This window comes from Vombatus ursinus, unplaced genomic scaffold (assembly GCF_900497805.2).
Source record: "Vombatus ursinus unplaced genomic scaffold, bare-nosed wombat genome assembly UNPS02009824.1, whole genome shotgun sequence".
NCBI classification, from domain to species: Eukaryota; Metazoa; Chordata; class Mammalia; order Diprotodontia; family Vombatidae; genus Vombatus; species Vombatus ursinus.
In genome coordinates, this window is record NW_020949602.1 from 6,912,373 (window position 1) to 6,937,987 (window position 25,615).

General features: G+C 37.4%; 1 pseudogene; it reads right to left on the minus strand.

Annotated features, from left to right (window-relative positions):
• The window catches only part of LOC114036311, a 45,403-nt pseudogene that overhangs the window by 10,782 nt on the left and 9,006 nt on the right, over window positions 1–25,615 (minus strand).

The following is a 25,615-nucleotide window of genomic DNA, read 5'->3' on the forward strand; positions in this document are numbered from 1 at the left end:
CCCATCCCATCCAGTTTTCTCTGACCATGTGAGAGAACCACAGTTACACCTGTGGTTGGTTGAAAGTTTAACTTGACACTTCTTCAAAGATGCTAATCCACATGGCCTAGAAATGTGAAGACTTGGCTGATTAATGGCAAATAAGAATGTTTATATTATTACAAAGGCATCCAGGAATGCATGCTGGAATTAGAGACAGAAGACCTGGATTCAAATTTCAGCTTTAACCCTCACTATTGGAGTGTCCATGGGTAAGTCACTGGACCTCTTGGGGCCTCATTTTTCCTGCCTCTAATATGATCAGGTCAGACTAGACTGTCTCTAATGCCTTCAAATATATTTACGTCTATTATATTTATTTATATAGCTTTACATTTAGGCTTCAGTGATCTCTGACTTCCAAGCCAACCAGATGTAGAAGGCACTTTTGAAGAACAGGATGGTCCTTTTAGAAGAAAGATAATTTGGCTACCAATGTAAGTTTATCCCTGAAAAAGCATTTGTGATGAACCTAGTAGACAGAAACAAAGCATTTCAAGTCCAGTCAAGAAGCATTTGTTAAGCACCTACTGAGTGTCAGGAACTTTACTAAACAGTGAGAAGACAGAGCAAGGCCTTCAAGGAGCTCACAATCTAATGATAGAGACAACATGCAAACAAGGCACATGCAGAATAAGGTGGAGATAAACAAGGAGGGAAGACACTAAGATTAAGGTGGATTGGGAAATCCTTTTAGCTAAAGCTGAGCTTTCATCTGGGACTTGAAGGACATCAGGAAAGCCAGGAGGAAAAGATAAGGAGGAAAGCATTCCAGGAATAAAGGGCCAGGCAGAGAAAATGTCTTGTTGGTTGGACAGCCAAGAAGTCAGTGGCATAGAATCAAAGAATAGGTTTCAGAAAGTAAGGTATAAAAAGACAGGGAATATAGGAGGGAGGCAGCTTATAAAGGGCTTTGAATGTCAAAAAGAGCATGTTGTATTTGATCCTGAAGGTGACAAGGTGGCATTGGAGTTCATTGAGTGGAGGAAATCACTCAATAGTGATTGAATGAAGATGTAGTGTAGGGAGAGACTTGAGGAAGGCGGATCCATCACAGGCTGCTGCAATTGTCCAAGTGTGAGAGTATGGGGGTCTGGGCCAAGATGGGAGTGGTGTAGAGGAGAGCATATATTACAAGGATGTTTTGAAGGAGAAATTAGCAGGCCTTGGTTACCAATTATATGGTGTGTGTGAGAGATTATGAGGAGTTGAAGATGACTCCTAGGTTTCAAGACTCAGAAACTGGGAGGTCATGCTGCCCTCTACAGTAATAAGAAAGGTAGGAGGGGAGGAGAGTTTGGGGAGGGGGGCGGAATGTGTTCTGCTTTGTACATACCAAGTTTAACATGTCTCTAGGACATGCATTTTAAACTTTCCAATAGGTAGTTGGAGATGAGAGACTAGAGGTCAGCCGAGAACTTATGACTGGACAAACAGACTTGAAAATTATTAGCATAGAGGTGATAATTGAATCCATAGGAGTCAATGAAATCACCAAGTGAAATGGTATAAAGGGAGAAGAGGAGAAGGCCCAGGACTGAGCCCTATGGAATAACTAACTATATGTATGACCTAGATGCAGGTGTGACCTGGACTGAGATCCAGCAAAGGAGACTGAGGAGTGGTCAGTTAGGTAGGAGGGGGACTCAGAAAGAGGTGTCATGAAAATCTAGAGAGAAGAGAATACCAAGGAGAAAAAAAGTAATTGGCAATGTGAAAAAGAGGTCAAAGTGGATGAAAACCGAGAAAAGATCATTCTTTTTGACTTTTAAAAGGTCATTAGTTACTTTGAAAAAAGTGGTTTCAATTGAATGATAAAATTCTACTACAGAATTAAGAAAAGTGAGATGAAAGGAAGCAGACACATTTCTTGTAGATGGCCTTCTCAAAGAGTTTAGCCACAAAACGGAGAACCGATATGGCATAATAGTGAGTGAGGATGGATCAAGTGATTTTTTTCAGGATAGCTGAAACAAAGCATGTTCATAAGCCATAAGGAAGCAGCCAGTTGACAGGGCATGATTAGAGATCAAGGAAAAATTGGGAAAGATAGAGACAAAAATCTGTTAAAGAAAATCGGGGGCAGCTAGGTGGCCTAGTGGATAGAGCACCGGCCCTGGATTCAGAAGGACCTGAGTTCAAATCTGGCCTAAGACACATAACACTTACTAGCTGTGTGACCTTGGGCAAGTCACTTAACCCTATTGCCTAGCCAAAAAAAAAAATGGAATGGCATGGGATCACTTTTGCATCTAGAAGACCTGGCCTTGGCAAGGAGAAGAGTCTTCTTTTCATGTGAGATAGGGATAAAGGAAACAAGAGTGGCAGGAGGCATCTGAGTGATGTGAGATGAGGAGGACGGGAGAAGAGGGAGCTCACAGAGAATGGCCTCAGGACTTGCAGTAAAATGAACTGATGCAAAGTGAAGTGAGCAGAACCAGGAGAATGTTGTAGACAGTAAGAGCAGTAATATGCAATGAACAACTGTGAATGACGTAGGTATTCTCAGCAATATAATGATGCAAGAAAATCCCAAAGAACTATTGATGAAGCATACTATCTGCCTCCAGTGAAAGATCTCATTACAAGTCTGTATACAAGTCTGAATACAAGTCTGTATTCTGTCTGAATACAGACTGAAGCATGATATTTTCCACTTTATTTATTTATTTTATTATTTTGACTTGTACAAAATGACTAATATGGAAATGTTTTATACCAGTGTACATGCATAACCTACTTCTGATTGCTTACCATCTCAGAAAGGAGGGAGGGAGAGAGGGATGGAATTTGAAGCTCAAGTCTTTTTAAAAAATTAACATGAAATTGGAGAAAAATAAAATATCATACATATGTATATAACAATTTATAGTAAAATATGAGTCCAGTTTCCCAGAAAATGTTGTGGGGGACGGAGTCATGCTCCCCTGAGAAGAGATGAGAAGGTCTGGAAAAGCTGCTGCAGTGAATGGGAAAATTAATTAATTAGGGTCATGTAATAGGATTGCCTTGCAGCAATAATTATGAGATTATGTAAGATAGTTCTGTAGTGGACACAGTCAGTCTAGTTTTGCAATTCTTTACTTTCATTTAATAACACATGAGTGAGAATGAAGGCCAGTGATGCTGAAAGTGATCCAAGCCTGAGGCTTGACAGGATAAGACAAATGATACCTTAATGGGGCAAGTGTAGATTGAACTGATTCACTAATGGACCAAGGTGGGAAAAGGAGGAGAATGTGGCTAGCGCAAGGGTGATGGCCTGGGAGGGAACTGAGGAGTCAAGAGATTGGCAGTCAAGAAAGGCAGAGGGAGAGGTAGAATATCAATAGATTGAGATCAGATAAGACAGTTTCAGAATTCATGAATTCAGAAAGTGGAATATTTGTGGGCAAGGACCAGATCACCCATTTAGAGTAGCTTATAACTAAGCTCATAAGTATAATATATCTGAATATGTAATCTATAATTACATATTGTAATACAATAAATATATATATATATAATGTATAATAATAATAATATGTAAGACAAATATATTAGAGTAGCTTATAACTAAGTTAATGCTTTTTGTCAATGTGATTCTTAGCACCAATGTGGTACTTATCCCATTTCCCATCATTCTGTCAAGGTCATTGTAGGAGCAGGAGCTGACTGCAGATGGCTGAGGGTCATTTTGTATCATTCTTTGTGTCAACAGATGCTACGGCCTTGGAATTCAGCTCCCAGTGTTCAGCCTCCTGGGATGAGCTGCTTGGTACTTAGCTAAGTGGGGCTTCAGGATATATATCACAACTGTTGGGACTTTGTTCTATGCCTTCCAATTCTCTTCAATAAACACTTATTAAAAGCCTACTATGTGCTAGGCACTGTGCTAAGCCCTGAAGATACAAAAAAGAGGCAAAAGAGAGTTGCTTTAAGGAGCTTGCCTTTCCATCACAGTAGAACCTGCTAGAGCCATCTATTCTACTGACATAGACTTTGAGATCAAGGGTCACTTCAACATCACAGGGAGGCATTCATGGAAGACTTTGTAGAAGTCTTTCTTACCTCAATCCAAACTAGGCTTCCTGCAACTTCAACCCATTACAATGACTTCTACCCACAATGGTGGAATAAGTTGAATCCCTCTTTTACCCAAAAGCCCTTTAAATACTTGAAGACTGCCATCATGTCTCCCTATGATATTTTTAATGAAAGTTGAGGACCAGAGAACTATCTTCTGTTGATTTTCTTCTATCTATTCTGCCTGAATTTTTTTTTTGTCCATAGCTTTTTGTGTGCTATTTCTCCCATTAGACTATGAGAACAGAATAGTTGTTTTTGTTGGGCCTTTCTTTGTATTCTTAATGCTTTGCAGGTGGGATGGGGGGTGGTGGTGATTTGGTGTCACCAGTTGTCCTGATTTGTATCTTGCCACTGGACCTAGATGGTTTGGGAGGAGAAAGTGAGGCTGGTGACTTTTCACAGCCCTCGCCTTCCTGATGCCACATCCCTCTTCTAGAATTAAAGACTAATAACAGCAACAATACTTAGCATTGTTTGTGGCACATAGTAGGTACTTAATAAATCTTCATTGACTGACTGAAATGACTTGCTCAAAGTGTCATGACTACTTAGACTGGAAGCCTGGACTAGAAAACAAACTTATGACTCCTGATTAAGTTTTCTTTCACCCCCAGATCCTTGAAAGGAGGGAAGCATTGCTTCGTTTTTTTGTACTTGTTTCTCCAGTGCCTGGCACACAGTAAGCACATAATAAGTACTTGATTAAATTTCCATGATGTTAAATGGCTGCTAAGAATACTACTTTTGTGTATTGCCTCAGATAGGTACAAGGAATAGTTCATTCTGGGTATTACCTTAAAGAGAACAAAAATTTCTAGGTTTTTCCAAACTGAGAGCTGTGGATTTCTCCAAGAAGCTATTGCTAGAAATCTCTAAATCCATATTCTGTCCATGGATTCTCATTCTGATCTTTAACTTAAGGAAGATATGAGACACATCACAGTATAATAGATGAGGAAATAGAACTTTTGATCATGTCTTGGCTTTCAGAACATGGATCTCTTAAGGGAGAGGCAAATAGGGGTCCCTGGAGATGAAGGCCTGGGTTTGGAGTCAGGATGACTTGCATTTAAACCCCACCTCAGAAACTTCCTACCTGTGAGGCCCTGAAGAAATTGTTTAATTTCTCTCAGTCTCAGTTTCCACATGTGTAAAATGAGTGGATTCGACTTTATCACCTCTAAGATATCTTCCAATTCTAAATTTAAAGAACTTAGGACCTTCTGTAGATTGAATTAACAATGTATCATTCACTTAAGGATTTCTATTTTGAAATCTATGCAGATTTATCATATTTAATAGGATACAAATACATTTCAAAATATTACTTTTTTCTTATCATGCTTTTTTAATGAAATGTAGTACTAAAATAATAATTAATAATATTAAAATAATTCCTGGTATTTATATAACACTTTATGGCTTATAGAGCACTTTATGTTTGTCAACTTGTTTGATCCTCATTTCAACCCTATGAGGTAAAGAATATTATTATCATCATTTTACAGATGAAGACTCAAAGGCTGAGAGAAGTTAAATCATTTTCTCAGGGTCACATGGTTAGTAAGTGCCTGAGACAGGATTTGAACTTATATCTTCCTGACTCCAAATTATATACTCTACTGTCCTAACCAGCAACTGTTATCATATAGGGTGCTGAAAGAAATTTTGATGTTAAAAAGGGATCCATACAGTTGTAATAAATGGTAATCACTACTTTATTCCAATGAGAATTGAAAGAAGATAATATATGTAAAGTGCTTGGCAAACTTTTAACATCTCTATAAATGGGAACTTCTGAGCAGAATTCTATAGGAGTGCATAGCCTGGAGCCATCACTGTACCTTGGATCTCTGGATAAAGGGCCATATACAGCAGTGCCCACCTCAGCGTAGTTGAAGTTGTCTCTGTTCCAGCAAAGAAGAGATCCAGGGTGCAGAAGATTAAATTTTCTTCATTAAAACTAGAATGGATGTTATCTTTAAGTGAAAAAGTCAAGGATCAGTTGTTTAATCTAAAAAATAATTACTGCTGTCTCCAAGCATAAAGAGCTGCACCCTCAATGGAACCTTGGGAAGGTCAAGGTGGCAGATCCTGGGCTTCCATTTAACACCCAAAAATATACTAACTGTTCCTAAGAATGAGAGTTTCTATTTCTTATTTCCCCTTTAAAATATTATGTTTTCCAATTACCTTTAAATACAATTTTTAATTCTTTTTTAACATAAAATTGAGTTCCAAATTTTCTCACTTCCTTCTGCCCCTCTCCCCTTACTAAGATGGTAAGCAATTTGATATAGGTTTTATATGTGCATTCACATAAAACATACTTCTGTACTAGTCGTGTTGTGAAAGAAGAAACAGAACAAAAAGGAACAAAAGCATGAAATAAAAAATAAAGAAAGTGAAAATAGTATGCTTTGATCTGCATTCAGATTTCATCAGTTCTTTCTCTGAATGTCAACATTTTCCATCATGAGTCTTGGACTTGTCTTGGATCTTTATATTGCTATGAAGAGCTAAGTCAATTATAGTCAATCTTCACACAACATTACTGATACTGTGTACAATGTTCTCCTGGTGCTGCTCACTTCACTTTGCATCAGTGCAAGTAAGTCTTTCCAGGCTTTTCTGAAGTCCAACAGCTTGTCACTTGCACAGTAGAATTCCATTACATTCATATACCATAACTTACTTAGCCATTTCACAACTGAGGGACATCCCCTCAATTTCCAATCCTTTGCTACCACAAAAAGTGTTATTATAAATATTTTTGTGCATGTCCATCTATTTCCCTTTTTATGATCTCTTTGGGATATAGACTTACTAGTGGTATGGCTAGATCAAAGGGTATGCACAGATTGATAACCTTTGTAAATAGTTCTGAATTGCTCTTCAGAATGGCTGGATCAGTTCACAAGTCTACCAACAGGACATTAGTGTCCCAGTTGTACCCAATCCTTTCCAGCATTCATCATTAGCCTTTTGTTTCATATTAGCTAATCTGATAGGTGTGATGTGGTACCTCAAAGTTGTTTTAATTTGCATTTTTAATCAATAGTGATTTATAGCATTTCTTCATAGGACTATAAATAGCTTTGATTTCTTCATCTGAAAACTGCTTGTTCATATCCCTTGACCATTCATCAATTAGAGAATGACTTGTATTCTAATCAATTTTTCTCAATTCCCTATATATTTGAACAATGAGACCTTTACTGGAAACACTGACTGTAAAAAATTGTTTCCAAGCTTTCTGCTTTTCTTCTAATCTTGGTTGCATTGGTTTTGTTTATGCAACACCCTTTTAAGATAATAGAATCAAAATCATACATTTTACATTTTATAATGCTCTCTATTTCTTGTTTGATCACAAATTTTTCCCTTCTCTATAGACCTGAAAGGTAAACTATTGCTTGCTCTTCTAATTTTCTTACTTTATCACTCTTTTTGTCTAAATCATGTACCCATTTTGAGCATATCTTGGTATATGGTATAAGATGCTGGTCTATACCTAGTTTCTGTTTTCCAGTTTTCCCGGTAGTTCTTGTCAAATAGTGAGTTCTTATCCCAGAACTTGGTGTCTTTGGGTTTATCAAACACTAAGGTACTATGGTCATTTACTACTGTCTTGTGTACCTAATAAATTCCACTGATCCGTGACTCTATTTCTTAGCCGGTACCAGATAGTTCTGATGATTGATGCTTTATATTATATTTTAAGATCTGGCATAACTAGTCCACCTTCCTTTTTATTTTTTTCATCAATTCCCTTAATATTTTGACTTTTTGTTTTTCCAGATGAATTTAGTTCTTATTTTTTCTAGCTCTATAAAATGATATTTTTGGCAATTTAATTGGTATGGCACTAAATAAGTAAATTAATTTAGTTAGAATTGTTATTTTTATTTTATTGGTTTGGCTTACACAGCAATCAATATTTTCCCAAATGTTTAGATTCAATTTTATTTGAATGAAAAGCATTTTGTAATATGTGTTCATAGAGTTCCTGGGTTTGTTTTGCAAGTAGATTCCCAAGTATTTTTTATTTTCTACATTTATTTTAAATGGGATTTGCTTTCTATATCTTGCTGCCGGTTTTTGTTGGTAATGTGTGCATATATATATAATTTTTCTATTAAATATTTAAACTATTAAATAGCTTATATATAAGTTATTAAATAGCATATATATGTTGATGATCTATATGGGTTTATATGTGGATTTATTATTATTTATTATAAAGTTGTTAATTATTTCAAGTATTTTTTAGTTGATTCTCTAGAATTCTTTACATACACCATTATATCATCTGCAGAGTGAAAGTGTTATTTTTTTGTTGCCTATTTTAATTCCTTCAATTTCCTTTTCTTCTTTTATTGCTAAAAGCTAACATTTCTACAGAAATATTGAATTAAAGTAGTGATAATGGGCATCCTTGTTTCACACCTGATCATATAAGGAAGGCTTTTAGCTTATCCTTATTATACATAATGCTTGTTGATGATTTTGGATAAATAATATTTATCATTTTGAGGAAAACTCCATTTATTCTTATACTTTTTAGTGTTTTTAATGGGAATGGATGTTGGAGTTTGTCAAAAGCTTTTCTCATCTACTGAGGTAATTACATGATTTCTCTTGGTTTTGTTATTGATATGGTCAATTATGCTGACCATTTTCCTAACATTGAACCAGTTCTACCTTGCTGGTATAGATCCCACCTGGTCCTAGTGCATGAACTTTGTGATATTTTGCTGCAATCTCCTTCCTGGTGCCTTATCTACATTTTTTGCATCAATATTCATTAGGGAAATTGGCCTATAATTGTCTTTCCTTGTTTTGGCTCTTCCTGGTTTAGTTATTAGCACCATATGTTTGTGTCACAAAAAGACTTTGTTAGGATTTCTTTTTTCTATTTTCCATTTTACCAAATAGTTTATATGGTATTCAAATGAATTGTTCTTTGGTAGAATTAACTTGTAAATTCATCTGGACCTGGGGATTTTTTAAGAGAGTTCATTGATTTTTCAATTTCTTTTTCTAAAATGAGGTTATTTAAGAATTTTATGTCATCTTTTAATCTAAGCATTTTATATTTTTGTAAGTATTTATACATTTCTCTTAGATTGTCAGGTTTATTGGCAAAAACCGGGCAAAATAGTTCATAATCATTGCTTTAATTTCCTTATCTTTTGTGGTAAATTCACCCTTTTAACTTTTGATATCAGTAATTTGGTTTTCTTCTTTCTTTTTTAAATCAAATTAAGTGTTTTGTCTATTTCTTTTTTATTTTTCATAAACCCAGATCTTAGTTTTATTTATTAGTTTTCTTACTTTCAATTTTATTCATTTCTCCTTTGATTTTCAGGATTTTCAGTTTGGTGTCACTTGAGGATTTAAAATCCTTTTTTTTGGCTTTTTTAGTTGCATATCCAATTCATTTTCATTCTCTTCCTCTATTGATGTAAGCAATTAGAGATGTAAAATTTCCCCTAAATACTGCTTTGGTAACATCCCACAAATTTTTGGTATGTTGTCTCATTATTGCTATTTTCTTTGTTGAAATTAATTATTGTTGCGATGATTTGTTCTTTGATCCACTCATTCTTTAAGATTAGATTATTTAGTTTCCAACTAATTTTTAATCTATCCTTCCATAGCCCTTTAATAAATATATTTTTATTGAATCATATTCTGAAAAGGATGCATTTAATATTTCTACCTTTCTGAATTTGATTCTGAGTTTTTTTATGCCCTACTACATGGTCAATTTTTTTGTGTAGAAGTCATGTATAACTGAGAAAAAAGTTTATTGTTTTCTATCTGCATTCAGTTTTCTCCAGAGATTTAGCATGTCTAACTTTTCTAAAATTCTATTCACCTCATTAATTTCTTTCTTGGTTAGATATTTCTAGTTCTAAGAGGAGAAAGTTGAGGTCCTCCACTATTATAGTTTTACAGTCTATTTCATCCTGTAACTCATTTAACTTCTTTTAAAAAAAATTGATGTTATACCATTTGGTACATTTTTAGTATTGATAATACTTCATTTTCTATGGTACCTTTTTGCAAGTTGTAGCTTCCTTCCTTGTCTCTTTTAATTCTATCTATTTTTGTTTTTGCTTTGCCTGAGATTATGCTTGCTACTTCTGCTTTTTTTTGCAACTGAAGCATAAAATATTCTGCTTCAGCCTTTTACATGTGTGTGCCTATGCTTCAGATGTGTTTCTGATAAATAACATATTATCAGATTATGGTTTTTAATCCATTCTGCTATCTGCTTCTGCTTTATGGGAGAGTTCAGCCTATTCACGTTCACACTTTTGGTTGCTAGCTGTGTATTTCCCTCAGTCCTATTTTTCCTGTTTATACTTTTCCCTCTCTCCCTCTTTCATCCTTTACCTCCTCAAGTGTTTTGCTTCTGCCTTCCTCAATCTGACCCCCTTCTATCAGTACCCCTATTTTTGTCTCCCTCCCCTCCTACTTCCCTATAGGGTAAGATGGATATCTATACTCAACTGAGTGTGTATGTTACTCCCTCTTTAACCCAAATCAGATGAGTGTAAGTTTCAAACAATGCTCACTACCTCCCTTCTTTCTGTCCACTGTAATCAATCTTTTGCACTTTTTAATGATATAATTAGCTCCATTATGCTTCTCTCTTCTATCTTCTCCTAGTTCAATAATCTTTGTATACACATATGTGTATGTATATATGTATGTATATGTATATATGTATATATACTTATACATGTGTATGTATATATATATATCATACATATATATTATTTACATACATATCATCAAGGTCAACTTATACCCACACCTTCTGTGTATATATACTCCTTCTAACTTCTCTAATAGATATACAGTTCTTAAGAATTACAAGTATTATCTTCCCCTGTAGGGATATAAATGATTTAACCTTATTGAATAACTTTTTCTTCTTTCTTGTTCACCTTTTTATGCTTTTCTTGAATCTAGTATATGAAAATCATTTTTTTTTCTGTTTTGCTCTGGTCTTAATCAGGAATGTTTGAAAGTCCCCCTTTTCACTGAATGTCCATATTTTCTTTTGAAAGATTATGCTCAGTTTTGCTGAGTTCTTTATTCTTTGTTGTAATACAAGCTTCTTTGCCTTCCAGAATATCAAATTCCAAACACTCTGATCCTTTAATGTAGAAGCTACAAAATCCTGTGTAATACCGACTGTGACTCCTTGATAATTGAATTGTTTCTTCACATATCAGGATTTTGACAATATATTCCTGTTTGAGTTTGGGTGTTGATCTTCTCTGTCACCATCGTCGCTTTCTATCATCAGACTTTTTGGTTGTTTTTGCTCATTTCCAACATACGTTGTGACTATTTAAAGTTGAGCTCTACTCCTGGGATACAGGGACGCTGTCCCAAACTTCTGGTGCTGGAGACCAGGGCCTTGTTCACTGGGGTGCTTCGGAGGCTTGCCTGTTGCATGGGGGCTCCAGGGCTGTCAGCAGTTGTGCTGGAATTTCCTCTCCTATTATTACCTGTTGTACCAGACTTTAGGGCCTGACAGCTCACCTCTCACATGCTGGCTACAGGCCTCACAGCTTGTCTCTGCACCACCAGCCTGCTGAGGAAGGTTACTTATGTATGCTACGGCTAGGGCCTCCACTGGCTTGCCCTAACACTGCCTGCACTAGGCTGTGCTCCCATTTTACCCAAGTGAAACAGACCTGTCCTGTGGCCCTTTTAAGTAATTTTGGCCTGGAAAATTGTTTGAACCTTTCCTTTGATGGATTCTGTTGCTCCAGAATTCATTTTGTTGCTTGACTTAAAGTTATATCCAGGGAAACTGGGGAGAGTTTAGGCAACTTCCTGACTTTTCTCCACCATCTTGGTTCCACCTCTGAGAGCTCTCAGTTCTCTTGGGTTGGGAGGCTCACTGTGTGTACTTTTCTCTCCAAACCCATGCAGGTAGATAGAATATTTGTTTTACAGGGGAGAAAACTGAAGCTCAAAGACAAGGGGTGAATTTCCCAGAGTCACAGGGCTAATAAATGACAGGACTGACCGATGAATACTGGCTCCTGAGCAAAATCTACCAATCTTTGCTGCATCATGTCACTGCTCACCCCTGTGTGCAAGTACCGCTTCCCCTTTTCCAACATAACCCTCAGTGCCTTCCACACAAAAAAGAAGTGGCATGGAGGTCTGCTTTTTAAAAGGTGATTATGTGGTCAATGGATTTTTCTATGATCTGATCAGGATATGTGCTGGATAGAAGTACCCAGTGTGCTAAAATCATAGAAGTTTATATTGAATTTGCATCTGTATTTGTTTATATTCAATTCTTTCTCCTCTTCTTCCTCTTCCCCCTCCTCCTGCTCCTCTTCCTCTTTTTTCTTCTTTTTTTCTCTCTCCTCCTTCACATTATCTTCTACCTCTTTTCCTTTGTTTTTTTCTTCCTTCTCTTTATTATCACTCTCATTATTTTCCCTCTACTAAAGACCTATCCATATGCCTATTAGTAGCTGCTGGTATTTCTTCTTCTGAAAGGAATGAAGCTGGTTGTAAAATGGAGAATAATAATAGCTAACATTATAATATAGCACCTACTATGTGCCAAACACTGTGATAAGGTTTTACAAATAGATTTCCATTTGATCCTCACAACAACCCTGTGAGATAGAAGCTTTATTATCCCCATTTTATAGTTGATGAAACAGAGGTAAACAAAAATTTAGTGACTTTCCTTGCATCAAACAGCTGTGTCTGATATCAGAATTGAACTCAGGTCTTCCTGACTCCAAGTCCAGTGCTGTATCCACATGCAATGTACTTACCTAAATGATCTTACTTTAGTTCTAGATTCATCCCTCACCTATTTCATACTCTTAAAATAGAACACTAAGTCAAAAGAGCTGGGTTCATATGTCTATGCTCCATGATTGTTGGGGCAAATCCTTTCATCTCTTTTGGTTTCAGTTTCTTCATCCGTGAAATGGACGTAATACCTGTGGTAGATATCTCATGCCATTGCTTGGAGGTGGAAAACATTTTGTATGCCTTGGAGTATCATCTGCATCTAAGCAGAAGTTTTATTGTCATTTCTTAACATTTTGTATTATTTTTCTAGGTAAGAATAGCTATTTTACCCTATTGATTTATTCTTTTAATGAAATAAAAACCAATATTATCAAAATGCTTTACAATTTATCAACTACTTTTCCCATCATCTTATGTGGTAAATAGTGCCAATAGTATTATATCCATTTTTCAGTTGAAGATACTGAGACTTAGAGAAATGATTTGTTCCCAAGTAAACTTGGCTAATGAATTCAAGATATGAATTTCAAACAGAGGTCCAGCATTGTTGAATTATATAGGACATAATCACAAAATCTTGAAGTTGGAAAGGAACTCCAATGGTATCAAACTCAAGATGAAATGGAGCCACTAAACCATATGTAAGGATCCCTGGGGGCTACATATTGATTTACATCATGTACGTTCTAATGTATTTTTATTTATTTTGTTAAATGTGTCTAAATTACCTTTTAATCTGATTCTACAGTACTCAGGAGTGATATGGGCTACAATGCTGGTCACATGTTTGACTGTTGCACATATTCCCAATGATGGTGATATGTTGATTGTGTATATGAAATTGATAATTCAATTTATTTTTTATAGTGTTGTGAATATACATACAATAGTTCTGGATAGGATAAGGAGTAGAGAGACTATCTTAATGTTATAGATGAGAAAAGTGAAGTGCAAAGAGATGAATTCATAAGGATAAAATATCAGGGCCAAGACTTAATCCCAATCTTAATAGATTCTAATGAAAAAGACATTGAACTTGGTGACAGAAAGAGCTGGGTTCAAATCCAGCCTCACATTCCTAATAGCTGTGTGATTGCAGCAAATCAACTAACTTCTTTATGGCTCAATTTCCCCTCATATAAAACCAGGAAATTGAACTAAGTGAGCCCAATGGTACCTTCCAGTTCTAAATCAAAATTGGGAGCTCTCCACTAGCAAGCTCCATTACTTATACTCTACCTCCCAGAGTTGTCATTGAGGGAAGATATTTACGTTATGAGGCAGACGTAAAATTTGAAACATTTTAACATACTTATCCCCCCAGATCTGCATTTTTGGGGGGAGGGTGGTTAAACACAAAAGGTCCAATTTCTGTTTTATCTACATTACCTTGGACAGCTCCTTTGGGTAAGCATCAGTGAAGTCCAGGGCCTCCTCATGGTTCAGGTCTTCCTTGTGTTGTTCGATCACATGTTTTACAAATGCCTCTAGCTTCTTGCATTCTCTAAAGAATTTCTGGTGAGGTCCTGGCAGGAATTTCATTATCCAAGGAAACATATTGAAGAACGAAGTAATATAAAAGGAGGCGGGGTGGGGAGAAAAGATGAGTGTTAGTTCCTATTAGGGTGGCCTAACTCTTCATCTTCCTCACCCTAAGCCAGGCCAGGATTCTTGACCTTTGTTTGTATCATGGAATTTACACTAATTCCATGTCTAACTTCTCCTGAAATGCACCTTTCCTGTAACCACTGTCTATCCTCCCATACTGCTGCTCTCCTAACATACAGGCTCATGTCCAACTGTCTTTGTCTCATACATCAACTCCATGGCCGTGTCCTGATGCACTTAAATAACTCTTTCAAGATGTCACCAATCTAGGCAGCCTCATAACCTGCAAAGAAGAATGGGAGAGATTCTTTCTAGGGAAATTGATAGCACTTAGGTCTATATTTCCCTGTTAGCCCCACAGAATTCACTTCTCTTGAATTTCCATTTTGTTCCTCTTAGGGAAATTAAATTTAATGTTATTCACCCTTTCCACTCATTTTCCTCCATAGCCAGACTTCTGAGGAGTTAAGTGAAATCATGAGTCAGTGACTTATGAGCCAAATAGAGTGCTAGGATAATACTCAGGAAAACCTGAGTTAGAATTCTGCCTCCGACACTTATTAGCTGTGGGATGAGTCATTAATTTCTCTTACCCTCAGTTTCTTTATCTGTAAAATGGGGATAATAATAGCAATTATCTCAAAAGGTCATTGTGAGGATCTAAAGAAATCAGTCAATCAACAAGCATTTAATAAGCACTTATTATGTGCCAGGCATAAAGAAAGAGAGAAAATGCTAGTCTCTGTCCTGAAGAAACTCACATTGTAATGGGAGAGACCCTGATACATGCAAGATATATGCAGGTTGAAAGGTAATCTCAGAGAAGGAGCTAGCAGATGGAGAAACTGGAAAAGACATCCTGCAGTAGAAGGTGAAATTTGAGCTGATTTTTTTTTTTGTTAACTGAATGACTGTAGTTTTTTAACAGAATCAAATTGCATTTTATCTAATCTTTTAATAGAATCATATTATATAATAATTTTAATTAGTATTAGAAAACAGTATATTTCTCCAGATTTAAACAACAACAACAATAACAACAACAACAACACTGCCTGAAAAGAAAGATTCCATATAACTTCATCTTCAAGGTCTCTTCCAGATTTAAAATCTTGTGATTCATTTTTTAAATCAATTTAGATTTTATTAATTTATTTATTTTTAGTTTTCAACATTCACTTCCACAAGATTGAGTTCCAAATTTTCTCCCCATCTTGTCCCTCCCCCAACCAAGATGGCATGCATTCTGAATATCCTTTCCCTTAATCTGTCATCTCTTCTATCTCTGCCCCCCTCCTCTTCTCCCCTTCCTCTTCACTTTTCCTGTAGGGCAGGATAGATTTCTATATCCCATTGCCTGTATATCTTATTTCCCAGTTGCACCTGAAAACAATTTTTAACATTTGTTTTTAAAACTTTGGATTCCAAATCGTCTCCCTTCCTCCCTCCCCACCCACCCTCATTGAGAAGGCAAGAAGCTCAATATAGGTTATACATGTGTAGTCATGCAAAACACTTCCATACTAGTCATGTTTTGAGTAACTAAGTATATTTCCCTTAATCCTATCCCACCCACCTCCCATTCATTCTGCTCTCTCCTTTAACCCTGTCCCTCCTTAGAAGTGTTTGCTTCTGATTACCCCCTCCCCCAATCTGCCCTCCCCTCTATCATTTCCCTGCTCTTTTGTCCCCTTCCCCCTCCCCATTATCCTGTAGGGTAAGAGATTTCCATATCCAATTGAGTGTGTATGTTATTCCTTCCTTAAGCCAAATCCAAGCAGAATAAGATTCATTCATTCCCTCTCACTTTCCCCCTTCCCCTCCACTGTAAAAGTCTTTTCTTTTTTGTTTCATGTGAGATAATTTACCCCTTTCTACCTCTCTCTTTCTCTTTCTCCCAGTATAATCCTCTCTCACCCCTTTATTTTATTCTCTAGATATCACTCCTTCATCTTCAACTCACCCTGTGCCTTCTATCCATCAATCAATCAATCAATCAATCAATCTATCTATCTATCTATCTATCTAGTTTTTCCCCTCCAACTACACTAATACTGACAAAGAACTCATGAGTTACAAATATCGTATTTCCATGTAGAATGTAAACAGTTCAACCTTAATAAGTCTCTTATGATTTCTCTTTCCTGTTTATCTCTTTGTGTTTCTCTTGAGTCTTGTATTTGAAAGTCTAATTTTCTATTCAGTTGTGATCTTTTCATCAAGAATATTTGAAAGTCCTCTATTTCACTGAATGTCCATTTTTTCCCCTGAGAGATTATACTCAGTTTTGCTGGGTAGGTGATTTTGGGTTGTAATCCTATCTCCTTCAACCTCCAGAATATCATATTCCAAGCCCTCTGGTCCCTTAATGTAGAAGCTGCTAAATCTAGCGTTATCCTTGTTGTGTTTCCACAATACTTGAATTGTTTCTTTCTCACTGCTTGCAATGTTTTCTCCTTGACCTGGGAACTCTGGAATTTGACTACAATATTCCTAGAAGTTTTCCTTTGGGGATCTCTTTTAGGAGGTGATAGGTGGATTCTTTCAATTTCTATTTTGCTCTTTGGTTCTAAAATATCAGGGCAGTTTTGTTTGATAATTTCTTGAAAGATGATGTCTAGGCTCTTTTTTTTCTCATGGCTTTCAGGTAGTCCAATAATTTTAAAATTATCTCTCCTGGATCTATTTTCCAAGGCACTTGTTTTTCAAATGAGATATTTCACATTGTCTTCTATTTTTCATTCTTTTGGTTTTGTTTTACAATGACTTGATTTCTCATAAAGTCACTAACTTCCAATTGCTCCACTCTACTTTTTAAGGAAGTATTTTCTTCAGTGAGCTTTTGAACTTCCTTTTCCATTTGGCCAATTCTGCTTTGTAAGGCATGCTTCCCCTCATTGGCTTCTTGGACCTCTTTTGCCATTTGGGTTAGGCTACATTTAAAGGTGTTATTTTCTTCAATATTTTTTGGTTCTCCTTTAGCAAGCCATTGACTTGTTTTTCATGATTTTCTTGCATCACTCTCATTTCTCTTACTAGTTTTTCCTTTACTTCTTTTACTTGATTCTCAAAATCCTTTTTTAACTCTTTTATGGCCTGAGACCATTCACATTTTTCTTGAAGGCTTTGGATGTAGGACCTTTGACTTTGTTGTCTTCTTCTGGTTGTATGTTTTGATCTTTTTTGTCAGCAAAGAAAGATTCCATGTCTCCCTTTTTTTTTTTGCACAGTTTGCTAATGATCCCAACCAATTACTTGACTTATAAACTCTTTGTTAAGGTAGGTGTCTGATTCCAGTATGGAGAATACACTGTCCCACGCTTCAGGGGTTTTGTGCAGCTGTTTTCAGAGATACTTCTAAGGACCTGTAAATGTTCAGTTTTTCCAAGGTGGTATGATCAAGGGTGAGTTTACTCCTTTCCTGGCCTGTGCTCTGGTGAATGAGTGACCACAAGCATTCTTTTCAGCCTTGGAACTGTGAAGAGGATTTCCTCTCCACCACCACCACAAGCTCCACCATATCAGCATTCCTCCTTGTCCCAGGATCACAACCCAGAACTGTGACCCAGATCCAAGCATGGGCAAAGCAAGAGAATTCTGCCTCAGCACCAGCAAAAAGATCCATGCAGTCCCCCTCTGATCATCCACTTGATTCCCCCTCAGTCTATGGGCCAAGGGCTCTGGAAGCAGCCACCACCCCTGGGCTGCACCAGGACTGGGTCTGGGACTGAGCTTCTCTCTCATGATGGTCACATCTTTTATGTTCTCTTTGGTGTTCATGGGTTGAGAAGTCTGGAAACCACCACAGCTGCTTGTTGATTCAGTCCTCTGAGGCCTGCTCCAGGTTCACCGAGGCCTGTTTTGTGCCCTCTCCCAGCCCAGCACAATAGACCTTTTCGATCAATCATACAGGGTTGTCTTGGACTGGAAATGTCTTTCACTCTGTCTTTTTGTGGGTTTTGCTGCTTTAGAATTTGTTTAGAGCCATTTTTACAGGTATTTGGAGGGATTTGAGGGAGAGCTCAAGCAAGTCACTGGTTTTACTCTGCCATCTTGGCTCCTCTCCCCCAAGCTGATTCTTGAAGGAAGCCTGGAGGTGTAAGTGAGGAAGGAGAGCATTCCAGACATGAGGGACAGCCAGTGCAAAGGCACTGATGTGGGAGCTAACAATAAATGTAAAGCTGTTTACACACCTTAAATGTAAGCACTTAAATCCCTGTCTCTTTGATTATGTCTCTTCTCATTCCATTTCTCTAGCTGTCTGTCTATGTCTCTTGTCTTTGTCTCTGAACCTCTTTCCCTTTCTCCCATCCTGCTTCCAACTCTCTTCTCTGTCTATCTGTCTGTCTATCTCTCTGTCTCTGTCTCTCTCTGTCTCTCTGTCTCCCTCCCCCTTCTATCTCTCTCTCCTCTTCTCTCCCCTCCCCTCTCTCACCCCTTTCTCCCCTTCAGAGGTGAGGATAAAATTCCTGGTTTCCCTCAAACTCTGCTCAAGATACAGCTTCTCTATTAAGCCTTTCGTGGTCCCCCTGGCTTCTAATGCAGCCAATACCAAAACTTACCCCCATTGTATTTATTTGCCTACACACTCCCTTGATGGCATATTGTCTCCTCCAACAGTATATAAAGCACTCAAGGCCGGGTGTTGTCATTTTTGTTATTATATCCTCATCTCCTAGCACAGTACTTGGCACACAGTCGGTGCTTAATAAATGTTTATAATTTGATAACCTTGGTAAATATCTTAGAAAAACTTAAAAACTGTATAGAAATTTGTTTCCTGTTATTTGGAGATCACAGTGTTCTGGAAAAGCATTGGGTCCCCAGTCATGTTTTTTCATGTCATTGTTTATAAAAATCTTGCTTCTTTCCTATCCCCTTTTAAGTCCCTTTTACCACCTAGAGGAACTCACGCACAAGCTGATTCAGCTCTTGCCAGCCTCTCACAACCATACTTTTCATGTTTCTTTTCCCATGGAGGATATACAGGCCAAATTGAGGCTGATCCCACCCTGTCCAGGAATGGAAGGTCTGTTACCTGACATTCCCATCTAACTTCAAGCATTGTGACATCATCCAAACTCTTTAGCAGATCCTGAAACTGAGAATCATGGTATTCGAAGCGATGGCCAAACGTTATGGAGCAGATGATATTGGAAACAGCATTGTTGATCTGAAAGTGAGAGTCAAAGGGATGTCCTGTTGAGTAGAAGAGAAAGGGGACAGACCACTCTTCATTTCACTCATGTTGTTTAAAAGAACTCTGCAGAGCTTTCTGCCTTTTTCTCCTAAACATGCTTTTCCTCACCTTCCCCTGTCCCATACCTACCAGCACATCTGCTTTATTATTATTGTCCATAACCAGCTACTGCCTAAATAGATGTGAGAAAAAAGAAAAGAACATGCCCACTTTTTAATGTTTAGTCAAGACTTGGGGTTTAATTGGCATATTTTCTTTCAACATAGGTTACCTGTGGCTTTGGGCAAGTTACTTTATCTGTCTTTGTCTCCGTGTATTCCTCAGTAAAATGAGGGCATTGGATTACATAACCTCTGAGGACCCTTCTAGACTCTATCTATGGTTCTATATCTGATATATCATATGCATAGGTTGACAAAGCTATGCACATCTGTGTAATGGGTATGGGCACACATGTGCATATGTGTCCATAGATGTATGTTTGCATATACCAATGCCCATGACTATATATACCAGTGGGCTACTTGCATACATGTGAGCAGTACAACTGAAATTACAACTGGAGATACTAGAATGAAAAAAAAAGAAATGAGAAGATGAATAAGGAAGGGAGCCAGTATAAGGTAGTTCATAAGGTACTGAACCTGGGCCAGGAAGACCCGGACTACCTTAGACATTGACTAGCTTGATGACCTTAGTTCTAGTTCTTTCTCCATGTTGATTATTTCCAGTTTCTCCTGTTTTTTAGAGTGTTTGCACATAGTTGTTTGCATGTTGTCTCCCCTCTCAGACTAGGAGTTCCTTGAGGACAGAGACTTCCTTTTTTTTCCCTTTTCTTTATATCCCCAGAATTTAGCACAGTGCCTAGAATATAATAGGCACTTGATAAATATTTATTGACTGACTGTGAGACCTTGGGCAAGTCACTTAACTGCCCTGCTCCTAAGCTTACTCATCTGTAAAATGGGAGAGAGGATTGGATTGATGGGCTCCAAGGCTCATTCTTACACTAAATTTATGATACTAAGTAGAAGCAGCAGAAGAGGAGAAAGGAGAGTGGAGGAGAATGGGAAGAGGAAGAGAAGGAAGAAAGAAGGAGCATAGAAAGAGGAAGAAGAGTAGAAGAACGAATGTCTACCATAACAAAATTGCGAACAGAGAGACAATGTGGATAGACTTAAGAACTTGGATTGATGCAATACCAACCACAATTCCAGAGGACCATTGATGGCACCTACTACCCACCTCCGGACACATGGTGATGGACTTAGGTTACACAGTGTTATATGTTTCTGGGCACGGCCAATGTAAGAATTGATTTTGCTTGACTGTATATTTGTTACTAGGGTTTTGGTTTTTCCAGTGAGAGGAAGAAAAAGGAGGAAAGAAAATAAATGATTAATTGAAAAAATCAAAATTTAAAAAATGAAGATAGCAATATTTATACATGTGTGAATTCTAAGAAGTAGAAAAAAGAGAGCAAGGCAGAAGAGAAAAGAAGAAAGAGAAGAATGAGAGGGAAGATAATGAGAAAAGATAATAGGTGATCCAGTAAATAGAAAGGAAGAAGCATGATTAGGAAGAAAAAAGAATTAGAGAAGGGTAGCAGAAGAGAATAGCGCTAGGGGTGTGTGTACATGCATGTTTGTAGGAAGTTCCAGGAATGGCCAGACAAGGCAATGTTTCATGTGAAGCATTTGAAGAATTGAGGCATGTAACCTCTATGTGTTCATGGCAAAAAAATAATAATCATAATGCCATTTAAGAGAACGAATCATCAAGAAATTCCTTTGTTTGCTTATTACCTTGTTTATTCCTAGAGGACAATGTTGGGTCTTTGAAGACCTTCCCAGGGGCTGGTGGACTGGGGAATTTTGTCTGTCTCTATTCTACAGAGGATCTCTCTTCCCCTGCTCCTCCCATCCACAGTTACAGATTAGTTTAGTGATTATTTGGACAAAAGGACAATCAGAAGCAATTGAAAATACCTCTGCCTGACCAGTGTTTACCTTTTTCTTCCCTGATAGCCTCAGTAAGATGCCTGGCCTCCTTCCAGATCCGATCTTCCAGAATCTTCTTTCCCAAACCAAAGTTCTTTAGCGTCATTAAGGCAAATCTTCTTTGATGTCTCCACTCTTGGCCATTAGACATTAATAAGCCTAAATAATAATACTTCATATCATTATTTCAAAAGATCTATAATTTTACAGGTGTGATTATTCCCTCTACCAGCAATAGAATTAAATTGAAAAAGCACTTAAAAAAAACACCTATAATGTGCCAAACACTGTGCTGAGTATATAAATATTAAGGGCTATACAGTTTCTGTTCCCAAGGAACTCACACAGGAATTGAGGAAATAACATTTAAAGTTTGCCTTAGGACATGGGGAAATACCTGGAAGTCCTAAAGACAAAGCAGAAGGAGATATGAAGTCTCAGGGGTCTGCAGGGTCTATAAGTAGGCTATGTGCCTTGGGGTCCATAAGTATGAGCTTCTGATGTCCTCAGTCAGGGATGACTGACAGTTGGATGAGTTTCTATTTTGGAGAAGACAGATATAAACAGGGGAAGAGCCCAAGTCCTGCTCTGGATGGCCAGCTCCACTTTGAGCAGCTTAAGTCATCTCATGTGGCCCTCGTTGACTTCATCGGTGTCATGGGCCAGGCAGGGCAGTGACGCCATGGCCCAGAGATGTTAGAAATGCCACAAGCAGGCTCATTGTCACTCCTTTACTCGATGTCATATGGAACTTGTAAGGTCCCTCCACCTTGCTGACAGTGCAGTATTAAACAATCAACCCTATTTCTCTTTACCCATGAATGGGGATGGGTAGAGGAGGGACCTTGGGACACTCCTTTTCCAGAAAGTGTCTTTGCTATGAAGAACTTGGGAACTGAGGCCTAGACAGGGTAAGGGACTTACTCAAGGTCACACAGGTAAAACATGACAGAGCTGAGATTCGAACTGAGACCCTGAGACCCCACAGTCTGTGACCTTTCCATTACTTCTTGCTCTCTCATAAGTGTATGCTTTCTACTCTAAGACTGGTCTCTTATGCACATCCCATCTTATGCAGTTTCCACTTTTAGATGGGGAAGGTCTTTTGGAATGTAATAGTGAAAACACTTTTTAGGCAACCCTGGCCTGGGCGCCCCTGACTGAGAAGCCTTCACCTTCTTGCCTCAAAGGCAGAGTATCTCCTTGCTGTCACAATGTGTGAATGGTGGATGTCAATTTCCCCAGCATATTAGAAAAGGTCGTATAACAGAAAGAGACAGTTTATGAAAGTGAGAAAATGTTTAAAAAAATGGTGGTACCCTTGACAAAACAAAAAAGGAAAAAAGCAGAGATGTGTCTGCACCAAGAGAATCATGGAAACTCACAGTGGCTGGAGATTTCATATTATACAATCTGATAGGTTCACCCCAATAACATGGAGTAAGTCATAAGTTATTGTTAAGAAAAATGAAAGAAGATGAACTAGTAGATAGCAGACTTGTATTGATGGTTTCCTGTGGAAGAGATATTAGATTTTTTCTGCTTGGCCCCACAGGGCAAAACCAGGAGCAATCTGTGAAAGATGTAAGGACAAGAACTGAATTTAGAGGGAAGGCCAAAATTCTGGTCAGTTAGAATTGGCCTAGAGTGTCATAGGCTTCTTTGAAAGGTTGTGGGTTCCCCATATTTGGAGGTCTTCAAGCAGAATCTCGATGACCACTTGTTGGAAATGTTGAGATGGGATTCCGATTCATATCCAAGCAGTACTGGGCAGCTACTAAGGTCCTTTATGCCTCTAAAATCTCAACTCTCTCAAATGTCAAAATATGCATGCTGAGCCCTTTCACTAATTCACTCAACATTCATTTATTAGGGAATGAAGAACCACAAAGGCCTGCATTAAATGATGATAGAAATACAGGCAGTGTTAGACTGTCTGAGCTCTAATGGAAATTAAATTTCCCTCTTGTTGGGAAGGTAAACCAGAAACTTCTCCATAAATATCAGTCAATAAACCTTTATTATTATATCTTGGGCACTGTGCTAAAAACTAGTTTGGATCATTATTACAAATTACTCTATAAATTCAAGACTAGTAAAGAATTCCTTGATATCAGACCCAGAAAAATTTATTATTGACAAGGGAAAGCTTCATGGAGAAATTAAGTATGTGAATTGGTTCTTGAAAGATTTCAAGAGGCTAAGGGGTGGGGAAGGAGAATATTCCAAATGATGGGCATAGCATGGAGTAAAGGCATACATAGTTCCTAAGTTAGAACTTTGGTGTTGGAGTTAAGAAGACCTGAGTTTAAATCATGACTGATATACATGAGCTCTCAGCTTCAGTGACCTCATCTGTAAAATGGGGGTGGGGGTTTGAGTGGGTGGCCTCTAAGTTTCCTTCCATCTCTAAATTTGTGATTCTATGACTGGACTGGAGGTGCATTTGGGAAATAATGCCCAGACTAGTTTGGCTTAAGTGTGGGGACACAAACATGATATGTCACAGATTAAGATGTAAAGATTGGCTGAAGGACCGTCAATGGTGTGGTAAAGAATCATAGACCCTCAGAATGTCCAAATTGGAAGGGTTCATTAGACTCACTCAATCTGATGGTAACTAACTCCAATTTGGTCTTTCCTATGTCTGGCCAGTCCTCCTAATCTGCCTTTAATGACTCCTTATCAACATCTTTACACTGATTTTTCTGAGCCTCTGTCTTCTCTTCTCCACTACTGAGCCAAATTTAGAGCTGAAGTCTAAGCCTCCTACTTCTAGAAGATGTTTTCCTATGGGTTTCAGTTCCATGCCTTTATTCCTTAAGTCATAGCAGCATCAATTATGCTCTCTTCTCAATAATAGAACAATAAGTATCTCTAATCCTTGATGAATTCATCTTTTTTTCCCATCCACTCTTACCAACCCTCCCCAGTCAACTCCCATCACCTGTCCCCTTCCAGACTTTGACCCAATTAAAAAAAAGAAATCCTGGGAAATTATGAATAGAAAGTTAACTAACTAGAAAAAAAAGAGATAGAAAATGTGAAGGAAGAAAATAACTCCTTGAAAGCTAGAATTGGGCAAGTGGAATCAAATGACATTATAAGACACTAAGAAATCATGAAACTAGGAAAAATAGAAAAGAATCTGAAACATCTCATTTGAAAAAAAAGCTGATCTGGAGAACAGATTGAGGAGAGATGGTATAAGAATTGTCCATCTTCCTGAAAGTTACAATAAAAAAAAAAGAATCTGGATACAATATTACAAGAAATTAAGGACATTGCTCTCAAGTTCTAGAAAAAGTAGATAAAGTAGAAATAGAAAAAAAATCCACTGATTACCAAAAGAAGTGCCAAGAAGAAAACTTAAAGGAATGTCAAAGCCAAGTTTCAAAATTCCAAGGTTAAAGAGGAAATATTGTGAGTAATAAGAAAAGGACAAAAAAAAACCAATTTAAATACTGCAGAAAAGCAATCAAGATTTTACAAGACCTAGCAATTTCTACACTAAAAGATTGTAGGGCTTAGAATATCATATTTCAAAGAGCAAAAGTTGAGGTTACATCCAAGAATAACTTATCCAGTGAAAATGAGTATAATCCTGAATGAAAAAAATGGATATTTGATGAACTGAAAGACTTTCAGGTATTTGTAACAAAAGACCAGAACTCAGTGGAGAATTAGATATAAAGATCCCAAAGAAATATAAGGAAACCATTAAACACTAATTATAGGACTCTGATTAAGGTCAAACTATTCACTCATAACACATGAAAATGTTATTAATATTAGTGATTCTTTTGTTTTTTTATTAGTAATTGTATTCTTAAAATTGTTATCATTACTGAGGTAGTTTGAAAGAAAGATGAGGGCTGAATTGTAC